This window comes from Ambystoma mexicanum, chromosome 7q (genome assembly GCF_040938575.1).
Source record: "Ambystoma mexicanum isolate Mex_15411 chromosome 7q, UKY_AmexF1_1, whole genome shotgun sequence".
NCBI classification, from domain to species: Eukaryota; Metazoa; Chordata; class Amphibia; order Caudata; family Ambystomatidae; genus Ambystoma; species Ambystoma mexicanum.
The window spans coordinates 397,418,756-397,430,905 of record NC_090941.1 but is presented as its reverse complement, the minus strand read 5'-3'; positions in this window follow the sequence as shown (position 1 = coordinate 397,430,905).

The following is a 12,150-nucleotide window of genomic DNA, read 5'->3' as shown; positions in this document are numbered from 1 at the left end:
CTTCCAGATCTACGTTGGGGGCTGCCCTGGACGGAACTTGCAACGGATGATGTGTCTGCCTGCTCACGTCCATGCATGTCCCTAAGGGTTTGCGAGAGCTCAGTGAGCACACGGCGCACTGCGGCAAGTTCGGCACATACGTCTTTGGACGTCGCATGCAGTTCCCCCCTCAGGCTATCGGTGCTACTCTCCATTTGGACTCTCAGGCTCTCGGTGCTACTCTCAATTTGTGCCCTTAGCGTCTCTGTACCTCTCTCCATTTCTGCCCTAAGTGTCTCTGTTGATGTTTCTATGTCTGCCTTGGTGCCCCCACATTCATCGGCATGGCCCTTGAGGAGTGTGGCCATTTGCTGCTGTTGGACGATTAACTTGTCGAGGGACTGTTGCCTCTGCTGGGCCATGGCCATTTGCGGTGGTGTCACAGAGGGGCTGTTGTCCTCATGTTGCCTTGCCACAGGGCTTGTGGGGGATGGCCAGTCGTCGTCTTGTGGCTGCACCTGCGTGGTATCCTCATGTTGTACGGGAGGGGACAGACAGGGGGATTGGGACAGGTCATGGATGGATCTGACCTCGACATCCCCGTCTTCTGTGTCCGAGCATGCTGCCATCAATGGGGTGTCACCTATGGTGCTGCTGCCACCAGAGGCAGTGCCTTCTGTGGCATCCATTGGGGGGACCTGTGGTGGTGGTGTTGTGGCCATGCTGGCTGCTGGGGTGCCTGTTGATGTTCCCTCCTCTGTGCTGCCACCTGATTTGTGCTGCTGCCGTGTCTTGATGCGTGCAGCTGAGGTGGAGGGTCTCTGGCCGTTGGTCTTGGCCCTCTTTGCAGGTGTGCTGGTAGGGGTGTCCTGTAGCTCGTCGTTTGGATCGGACCCTGTGGTGGAGTAAAGGAGGGCGAGGGTTATTGATGGGTCAGTGGGAATTGGAATGGCATTGTATCACATGCATTGGGGTGGTACCTGAGGGTGATTTGGGTCGGGGTCTTGGAGGTGCTTTGATTTGTGTGTGGAGTGAGGGTGCAGTTGTTTGGCAGCCTGCAGTTAGGGTGTGCCTGCTGCACGTGTAGTGCGTGTATTAGGGGTTTTTAATTATTTATGTATTTATTGTGGGTTTTGACGTGCGCTTTCAGGCCGATGTGTGTGGACGTTCTCCTGGACATGTGTTTCTGTTGCACTATGTGGACGCATGGTACTTCACATGGTTGGACTTTGTGGATTTGGCATTGTTTTATCTGGCCCACCTACCTGAATCTTCGGATGTCTGCACTCCTTTCTCCATCCCTCCGACTCCCTCTATGCTCTCCATTCCGATGGTGGAGGCACAGATTTCTTCCCAGGGGGTCAACTTGATGGGTGATTCAGGACCTCCCCCGGTGGCTGTGGCAATGTTGCGGTTGGCAGAGAGTATGCTGCGGACGCGTATCCGCAGGTCGTCCCATCGCTTGCGGCATTGCTGTGGGGTGCGGGGTGCGGTCCCCACCGCACTTACCCGCTGTGCCACCAGAGCCCATATGGCCTTCTTGTTTGCAAGTGCCGTCCTGGTCATTTGCGTGGAGAAGACGACGGCTGCATTCTCCTGGAGGGTCTCTGTTAGCACGGTGAGTTCCTCACGGGAGAAGTGGACCTGCCGCTTGCGGTCGCACGCTTTCTTCGCTACTTTTCCCATTTTTCGTGGTTTCGCTAGGGTGGTTGACGGGTTGGGGTGTGTTTCAGGGTAGTGATTTTAGTGGTTGTGTGGTTTTGGTGTTTTTATAGGTGTACGCCGGGATGTTTCCCGTTCCGGGCCCATGTTTTAACTTCCGTTTCCGTATATTTCCGGGCACCGTACTTTCCGGTAGGCGCACACTGCGGTGACCGCTAAGTGGGGTGGCGGTATTGCACCTAGGGCGCCGTACGGCGGCGGTGTGGGCCGTTTTGGGGTCATTTCCGCCATCGCGGACTTTGCACTTCCGCCGTGGCGTGGTGCTCGTGCCCGATGGGTCGGAATGGGCCGCACTTTGCTCCTTCGTACAATGGCGGAAACGCTATTTACGCTGTGGCGCTCCGGTCAGTCGCTTTCCGCAAGGGTCGTAATGAGGGCCAATGGCTGAATAAACTCACCCTGTAAATGGGAGACTCTGTAGCAGAATACACTCTCCCCATTGATGAGGTAGAGTCTGTATCAGAATAAAGCCCCTCCCTTTAAGGGGAGACTGTGCAGCAGAATAAACTCCCGCCCTTGATGGGGAGATCTGTCTAAGAATGCATTCTCTCACTTGAAGAGAAGATTCTGCAGCATTATACATGTATCAGAATGAGATTTCCCCATGAAGAGGGGAAACTGTGTCAGAATAAAATCTCCCCCTCAATGGGAGAGACTCCATAGCAGAATAAACCCTCCCCCTTGAATGGGAGACCCTGTAGCAGGATAAACTCAACCCTTTAAATGGGAGACTCTGTAGCAGAATAACTCAACACCTTGAAAACCAGACTCTGTAGCAGAAAAAAACATTCCTCCTTGAAGGGGAGACTCTACATAAGAATAAACTCACCCCCTTGATGGGGGTGACTCTGTATCAGAACACACGGTCCACCTGGAAGAGGGAGACTCTGTATCTGAATAAAGTCTGCCCCTCAATGGGGGCGACTCCATGGCATAATAAACCCTTCCCCTTGAATGGGAGACCATGTAGCAGGTTAAACTCAACCCCTTAAATGGGAGCCTCTGTAGCAGAATAAACTCAACACCTTGAAAAGGAGATTCTGTAGCAGAAAACATATTCCTCCTTGAAGGGGAGACTCTGTATCAGAACCCACTGTCCACCTTGAAGAGGAAGACTCTGTATCAGAATAAATTCTGCCCCTTGAAGGGGAGACTCTATATCAGAACAAATTATCCTCCTTGAAAGGTGAACTCTTTTGCCTAACAAAACCTCTCCCTTTATGGGGAGACACTGTCTCAGAATGGGATCTCCCCCTTGAAGAGGAGACACTGTATCAGAATAAACTCTCCCCCAAGAAGGAGAGATTCTGCAGCAGAAAGAACTCTCTCCCTTGAAGGTGGAGTACATGTATCAGAATAAGCTCCCCCCTTGATGGGGGAGGTTCTGTATCAGAATAAACTCTCCCCATTGCAGGGGACTATAGCTGAATAAACTCACCCTGTGAATGGGAGACTCTGTAGCAGAATACACTCTCCCCATGGATGAGGGATAGTCTGTATCAGAATAAAGTCCCTCCCTTTAAGGGGAGACACTGTACCAGAATCAACTCTACCCTTTGAGGGGAGACTGTGTAGCAGAATAAACTCCCGCCCCTGATGGTGGAGATTCTGTCTAAGAATACATTCTCCCACTTGAAGAGAAGATTCTGCAGCATTAGAAATGCTCCCCCTTCTCTGTAGAAGAGTAAACTCTCCCCCTAATGGGAGACACTCTATATCAGAATAAACTCTCCCCTTTGAAGGTGAGACACTGTATCAGAATAAACAGCTCCCCCCGTAGGGGAAACTCTATAACTAAAGAAAAATTCCCCGTGAAGGGAGAGAATCTGTATCAGATTAAACTCCCCCCCTTGAAAGGTAAACTATGTTGCTTAATATAACATCTCCCTTGATGGGAGACACAATGAGCCTCATTCCGGCTTTTTTAAGTAACCAAGCGGCTATTTGCGACATGGCTGCCTCCAAAATCGTTCCAACTCCGCCCTGGTGAATGGAGTAATTACCGGTCCATTCCAAGGTTGGAGGGACCGGTAATTCCCCATTCACCAGGGCCCTTCCCCATTCCCATTTGAGCCCCCATAGGGCTCAATGGGAATGGGGGAGGCGCTAATAAAGGTACCGTAAATTACGGTACCGTTATTAGCACTAAAGTCCCTTTGTGGGTCCCGTCCTTAACGCCTGCTAAAAGCAGGCATTAAGGAAGGACCTGCAAAGGGAACTCGTAGTAGGGCAGTCAGCATTTAACGGCACCGGTCTCTTTACCGTGACCATTAACCCTTACCGCCCTACTCAGAATGAGGCCCAATGTATCAGAATGAGATTTCCCCATGAAGATGGGAAACTGTGTCAGAATAAAATCTCCCCCTCGAAGGGAGAGACTCCATAGTAGAATAAACCCTCCCCCTTGAATGGGAGGCCCCGTAGCAGGATAAACTCAACCCCTTAAATGGGAGCCTCTGTAGCAGAATAAACTCAACACCTTGAATGGGAGACTCTGTAGCAGAAAAAAAACATTCCTCCTTGAAGGGGAGACTCTAAATCAGAATAAACTCACCAGCTCGATGGGGCGAATCTGTAACAGAACACACTGTCCACCTGGAAGAGGGAGACCCTGTATCTGAATAAAGTCTGCCCCTCAATGGGGGAGACTCCATGGCATAATAAACCCTCCCCCTTGAATGGGAGACCATGTCGCAGGTTAAACTCAACCCCTTAAATGGGAGCCTCTGTAGCAGAATAAACTCAACACCTTGAATAGGAGATTCTGTATCAGAAAAAACGTTCCTCCTTTAAGGGGAGACTCTGTATCAGAACCCACTGTCCACCTTGAAGAGAAAGACTCTGCATCAGAATGTATTCTGCCCCTTGAAGGGGAGAATCTGTAGCAGAATAAACTCTCCCCCTGATGGGGGAGGCTCAATATCAGAATAAACTCTCCCCCTTGAAAGGTAAACTCTTTCGCCTAATAAAACCTCTCCCTTGATGGGGAAGACAATGGGCCTCATTACACGGTAGGCGGTAAACCATGGCGCTATTAGCGCCATGGTTCATGCCGGTAATTTACCGGTACCGCCTTGGAGGAAAGGCGAATTACCGCCCCATTCCAAGGTTGGCGGGGCGGTAATTCCCCCTTCCACCATTGCTCTTCCCCATTCCCATTTTTGCCCCATAGGGCTCTATGGGAATGGGGAAGGCGCTAATTACGGTACCACAAATTGCGGTACCGTAATTAGCTCCACTGGTCCCTTTGCGGGTTGGTTTTTAACGCCTGCAAAAAGCAGGCGTTAAATTCCCCAACCCGCAAAGGGACCTCGTAGTAAGGCGGTAAGGATTTACTGGTACCGGTAAAATACCGGTAACGGTAAACCCTTACTACCTACAGTGTAATGAGGCCCACTGTCTCAGAATGAGATGCCCACCTTGAAGCGGAGACACTGTATCGGAATAAACTCTCCCCCTTGAAGGGGAGACTCCATGGCAGGATAAACAGACCCCCTTAAATGGGAGACTCTGTAGCAGAATAAACTCACCCTCATGATGGGGGAGTCTCTGTACCAGAATAAACTCTCACCCTTGAAGGGGGAGGCTCTGTATAAGAATAAACCCTCCCATTTGAAGGGGGTCTCTGTAACAGAATCAACTCTACCATTTAAGCGGAGACTCTGTATCAGAATAAACTTGTGCCCTTGATGGGGCAGACTCTGAAGCAGAATAAACTCTCCCCCTTGAAGGGGAGACTCTGTATCAAAATAAACTTTCCCTGTTGAAAGGTAAACTATGTTGCATGATACAACCTCTCCCTTGATGGGGACACACAGTAGCAGAATGAGATCTCCCCCTTGAAGAGGAGACACTGTATCAGAATGATATCACCCCTTGATGGGAGACTCTGAAGCAGGATAAACTGAACCCCTTAAATGGAGACTTTGTAGCAGAATAAACTCTCCCCCAAGAATGGGAGACTGTATAGCAGAATAAACTCTCCCCTTTGAATCAGAGACTCTGTAGTGGAAAAAACCAGCTGGGTGCTTTTAGAGGTCCAATATGGCTTCAGACCTGGCTTGGGAACCTGGGACCAGACCCTGAACCTCTATCCGGTAGGGTCCTCCTCTATCTATGTTAGTGGGTAGCCCATCTATTTAGCTCTCATTGATCTGAGCATCGCATTTGACAAGGTGGACAGGTCTTCTCTCTGGGGGTGCTCAGGATCATGGGCTATCCACCTGAGCTGTTAAGGATCCTTCAATTGCTCCATGAGGACAGAATGGCCTGTGTCCGCTTTGGGGAACAGGGTGAATGCACTGATCATTTTGAGTTGGCTGTGTGCTTGTGCCAGTCCTATTTACTCTCCACATAAATGGCCTGTTCAGAACACTAGTGAATACAAAAGCAAACCTACTATGTGTGGGTAACAAAGCATTCCCTCTTCTTGCATATGCTGACGGCATCGCACTCATTGGCCGGACACCAATAGCCCTACAAACGCAGATTAATGCTTACACTGACTTTGTGACTTACCATAAACATGAGCAAATCTGCATTGTTGGAATGTAGTGCTGAGAGATGGAAAACATTCAAAATGTACATTATGTTTAGTAATAGGTCTGTTATGCACAGGGTAAGTAAGTTTGATTATTTAGGTATCTGTTTTTCAGAAAATTGGAGAGGGATGGCCCATGTGCAGAGACAAAGTACAAAAAATAAGATTTATGAAAATGTGTCAAGTCTTTTGCGCACAAACAAAGGATGTGACCAACTATGGGCTACTCTATGGGGGACTGAAAACGCAATGGCTATTGAAGTCACAGAGAATCATTTTCTGAAAAAACGGTTGGGTCTCCCCAGGTCAGCCCCTAACCATGCCATGTACATAGAACTGGGTATCACCCATACAGGTGATGACTGGTATGAAGCACTCTTTTTTCACTGCTTGGGGATTTGGTCAAATCGGAGAGCCACACTGATACATGACATTATTAAATCTCTGTTGCAGGGCCCCCAGTGGCAAAAAACACCATGCTTGAAACGCATATCTGAATCTGTGTCTTTGGTCAATGCCCATCTTTACAATGTTCGGTCGAAACGTCTTTAACACTAGCAGAGAGGAGTGCACAGAAGAGGGTCTTCAGCGCGCTCATTTCATCAAAACGCAAATACATTGGACTTGCCCAGCAATCCAACAGGCTCCATCTATCCATTTCAAAATTTGATATCATTACAAACATATTTGATGCATAACCACAAACAGGCCGATCAATGGGCACTTACTAGGGCACGTCTGAATCTGCTCCTGGTGAGGGATATTACGCAGAAATGGCAGGGGCAGGAGCAGACTGTGGACTGTACGGGTTGCGGGTGTGTGAAGGAAGACCTTTTACCTGTTGTCTTGTTTTATTCTCGCTATTATGACCTTAGGTAACAAACTATTACCCCACTCCCGAAGGAGGCGAATTTCACTCAGTGCCATACGGCACTTTTGTTTTTGCTGCATGCAGAACCATTAACTGTTACCTGGGGCATGTCAGAATATCTAAGGAAGGTATTGAATAGAAGGAAGTGCATTGTGAACATGTTATTATAAACTACCCCCTTTATAAGCTAATGTTTTCCCTCCAATCTAGATGCCAGACGTTAGATGGATGCCATTTTGACACTTAGGACATTGCCTGCCATCAGTATGGAGTGTGTACTTTTAAATGTGTGTATTGCAGGATTATCTAGGTATATTGTATGGTGTTTTTATATTGGACTGTGCATATGTGTATGTGGGTTTTGGTTTATGGACTTTTGATCTGAAAAAACTGTTAAAACTGAACTGAACTAAAAAAACGAACTCCCTTGTTGTGGTAGACTTTGTAGCAGAATAAACTCTACCCCTTGAAGGGGGGACTCTGTATCAGAATAAACTCTCCCCTTTGAAAGGTTAACTATGTTGCATAATAAAACCTCCCCCTTGAAGGGGGGAAACTCTGTATCAGAACAAACTCTCCCCATGTGAAGGAGAGACTATGTATCAAAATAAACTATCCCCCATGAAGGGGGAGACTCTGTATCAGAATAAACTCTCCCCCTTGAATGGGAGAATCTGTTGCAGAATAAATGTTCCATCTAGTAGGGGAGACTCTGTAGCTGAATACACTCTCCTCCATTAATGGGAACCTCTGTAGCAGAATAAACTCTTCCCCTTAAATGGGAGACTCTGCACCAGACAAAACTCTCCCTCTTGATGGGGAAGACTTCGTATTAGAATAACTATCCCCCTTGAAAGTTACACTCGGTTGCAGAATAAAACCTTTACAGGGGGTCCTCTTCCCATCTCTTCAAGCTTCTGGCATCTATGAATACTTGACAGAGACAGCGACAGAAGAAAATCAGGCACCTGGAAGAGTTTCTCAGCAGTCTTTATTGGATGTAATTTCAAGACACGCTTTAGACACACTTAGGAACATTTTGCCTTCAACCTGCTTATATAGGCTACTTTGGATGATGCAACATCCTCATGCAAATGATTACTATGTTAGAGCATATATCTGATAGGTCCTTTTGGCCAGAGGAAAAAAAAACTTATTTTCCTATGATTGGATGACTTATCTGATGCACACCAAGCCCACATTAGTCATAGTTGGCAGGCACTATTTTCTCTGACTCACACATTTGATAATCTTATTTTAGAACTGGCTGGACACATTATGACAGTTCTCAACTCCTGCCAAAAAACCTTATCTGTTTTTCGAGGTCCTGCCAATTTAATTGGTGCCTAATACCGTGGAGAAATGAATAACCTCTATTATATGATGCCAAATACTGCAACTGGTCTGTCAAATTGGTCTACAGAAAGCACAGTGTGCTCTTCTCATTATGAATCTTGCATGCTTTTCCTGCCAAGTTAAAGTTTAACGACCCAGACTCAATTATCTCACTGCAAGATGCTGCCAAAGACCATTTCATTTGTCAGCTTCGTTGCCAGCATGAGTCAGGGTTTTCACACCTGGCCTTAACACTAGACACCATTTTGTACTTGAATCATCCATTTTGAACTACATCTCTGCCTGCCACTGTATTAATCCTTCACGGAGCCATTATGTATTTATTTAAGGAGACTTTGTATTAGAATAACTCTTCCCCTTGAAAGTTACACTCGGTTTCAAAATAAAACCTGTACAAGAGGTCCTCTTCCCAACCCTTCAATCTTCTGGCATATAGGAATACTTAACAGAGAGACAGCGACAGAAGAAAATCAGGCACCTGGAAGAGTCTCTCAGCAGTCTTTATTGGATTTAATTTCAAGACACGCTTTTGACACACTCAGCAACATTTTGCCTTCAACCTGCTTATATAGACTATTTTGGATGATGCAACATTCTCATGTAAATGACTACTATGTTAGGGCATATATCTGATAGGTCCTTTTAGCCAGAGAAAAAAACCTCCCTTTCCTATGATTGGATGACGTATCTGATGCACACCAAGCCCACATTAGTCATAGTTGGCAGAAACTATTTTCTCTGACTCACAAATTTGATAATCTTATTTTAGAACTGGCTGGACACATTATGACAGTTCTCAACTCCTGCCAAAAAACCCTTATCTGATTTTCAAGGTCCTGCCAAGTTTAGTTGGTGCCTAATACAGTGGAGAAATGAATAACCTCTATTATATGATGCCAAATACTGCAGCTGGTCTGTCAAATTGGTCTAAAGAAAGACCATTGTGACCTTCTCATTATGAAACCTGTATGTTTTTCCTGCCAAGTTCCAAGTTTAACGACCCAGACTCAATTATCTCACTGCAAGATGCTGCTAAAGACCATTTCATGTGTCAGCCTCGTTGTCAGCATGAGTCAGGGTTTTCACACCTGGCCTAAACACTAGACATTATTTTGTACTTGAATCATCCATTTTGAACTACATCTCTGCCTGCCACTGTATTAATCATTCAGGGGGCCATTATGTATTTATTTAAGCACTTCTCACTTTGTATCCCTTATTCAATAGATATTTTATATAATCATGATATGTGTGTGATATTTAAAGCACTCTTCACTTCCTGGGTCATTCTAAACCAAATATGCGCAGCACCATGTGAAATTCTTACCTTAAATAAAAGCACTATAATCCAGATTTCTGTATTAATGGAACCATTTGATCAGCCTATCATGTTATCTGTACTCAGAAGAGGGGAGAGGGGTTGGCACTACTATACATACCCTCTCTGGTCGGTATTCGACTACTGTTAAATATACGACAACTACATCCAGTGTTCTCCCTTGTGCATATACAGTGTACACACGCATCCTATCTCAGTCACCCCCCTCAATGTAGTGCTCTATTTCTACATGGTAGGTATCATAAAACACATTTCTAAAGAATCAACAGTATCTTCAACCATATTGTATTCTCCTATTCTAAGATATATATGTATCTTTTTCCTGTCTAAAGATCATTGCATATGTTTCGCCCCTTTTTGAATTTTTGTATGTACTTATCCCCAAACAATAACTTTGTTCGCTCCTGTCTGGTTCCCACCCATGTTACCCAATTAAATATAAAATAACATGCACAACAAGTGATTTTAGCCACAACGAGAATCTGGAGAGATCATTTAGGACATTTGCTCATTCCTTGAGGGAACCCACCCGCCCATGTTCTACTGTTACCTTCCACATGCAACATTTTACTGTTCATATACACTTTTTCCTTCCCCCCACCCCACAACACTTCCTTGGTCACTGCCCGTTCCCCATGCACATTCAACATTGTCTTTTTATTATTTGTCTTCCATCTGGACATCTTCCACTCAATTCTTATTTTCCTTATTCCAAGTCCAAGAACCTTTTTCATTCAGTCCATATTTTATTTTTATTTGTCCTTTGGGCTGCTTTGCAGCAAGTTCAAGGGGCCCTTAATTCATAGGCCAGTCATTTTGCATTTACTGTTTTGAGTACTCGATCTCTCAATCTTCTTTATTCACATAAAATAGTCAGGGGGCATTCGATTATTTCTGGGGAATGCAAGGATGGAGTCTCATAAGAAAAAATCTTCAAGTTTTGTTACAACTGGGCATCTGGCTGGGTTACTCAAAACCCTTTTTATGACCACATGGGTTTTTTCTCCCTTCTCGCAGGATCGGTTGCCGTCAATCACCTGGAGTGCATGTACCTCCCGTCCATCTGTAATATAAAACTGAACTTGAACTGTCGCTCCTCCCCACTTGCATTATCACTCCTCCCCCCTTGTGCTGCCACTCCGTCCCCCCCTTGCATTGTCACTTCTTCCCCATCTAGTGATGTTGCTACACCCACTGTCATGCTGGCATTCCATCCACCATAGCGATGTTGATCAGCCCTGCCTTGTGCTGTTGCTGTACCCCCTGCACCCTCATTTGCACTGTCACTCCTTCATTAAAATGTGATGCAATGCTCCTGTGTACTCTTGCTGGCCTACCTTTTCAGCTTATGGATTTTTGTAATTTTACTTTTGATGCCATTTATTTATTGTTCTGCCCCACACAGTGCTTCTCAATCCCCCCGTCGCCCAGCATTGCCGTTCATTCCCTTCCTTGCTGCCATCCACTCTGGTCTGTCATTTCTTATTCGTTTTCTCCATGCTAAATTTAAAATGCTATAAACAACTACAAATGTCATACCTATTGGGTTTGCCAAAGCTTGTTTTACTGGGCATCTGTGTTATGGCAAGCATGATCTGTTATTACCTCACAAGATTAGCATTTTGGTGCAGCCAGTCTGGCTATTTATTACTGGCAGATGACATTTCTACTGGAGAACATGATAAAGCAAGCATGTTGTGTTATTACATGGCTAGCCTGGCATTTTGGTGCAGGCAGTTTCAACATGTTTTCATACTGTGGCATGACCTTTTTAATGGCAAAGCTAACAAGAGTATGTTCTTGCGTGGAATACTACCCTATATTGCCAGAACCGGTGTGGACTGTTTTCTTATAGTATCATTACACATGTTATGCACAAATCAAACACGACTATAAAGATTTATGTGAAAACTGGCATATATAAATGTATGTTGGAAACAAAAGGGGGGCATCCTGCCGCATGCATTTTTCCCCCCTTTATATGTATTTTTTTCTAAAGAGTACCTATTTTTTCATGCTTTATATTATTGCAGAACAATCTGCTTAATGCTAACTTTAAATCGATTAAGAGATAGAAGAGCAAAAACAATTATCAAGTTCACATAGCTTTTTATTATTTTAGATAGTTTAGGGAGATGCAGTTGTGACCCAAAGTGTAACTTTTTTTGTGAGAAGGGTTTTCTTTGGGTGTACAATAAGTACTGCATTCATATTAAACTCTTTTTTTGTAAAATGTGGAACAAAACATATTAGATCATAGTGAACAAACAAATGCAACGATATACATAAATACGATATATAGTTAGACAATGTAACCCATTTCAGTGTACCTTCTTTTCCTAT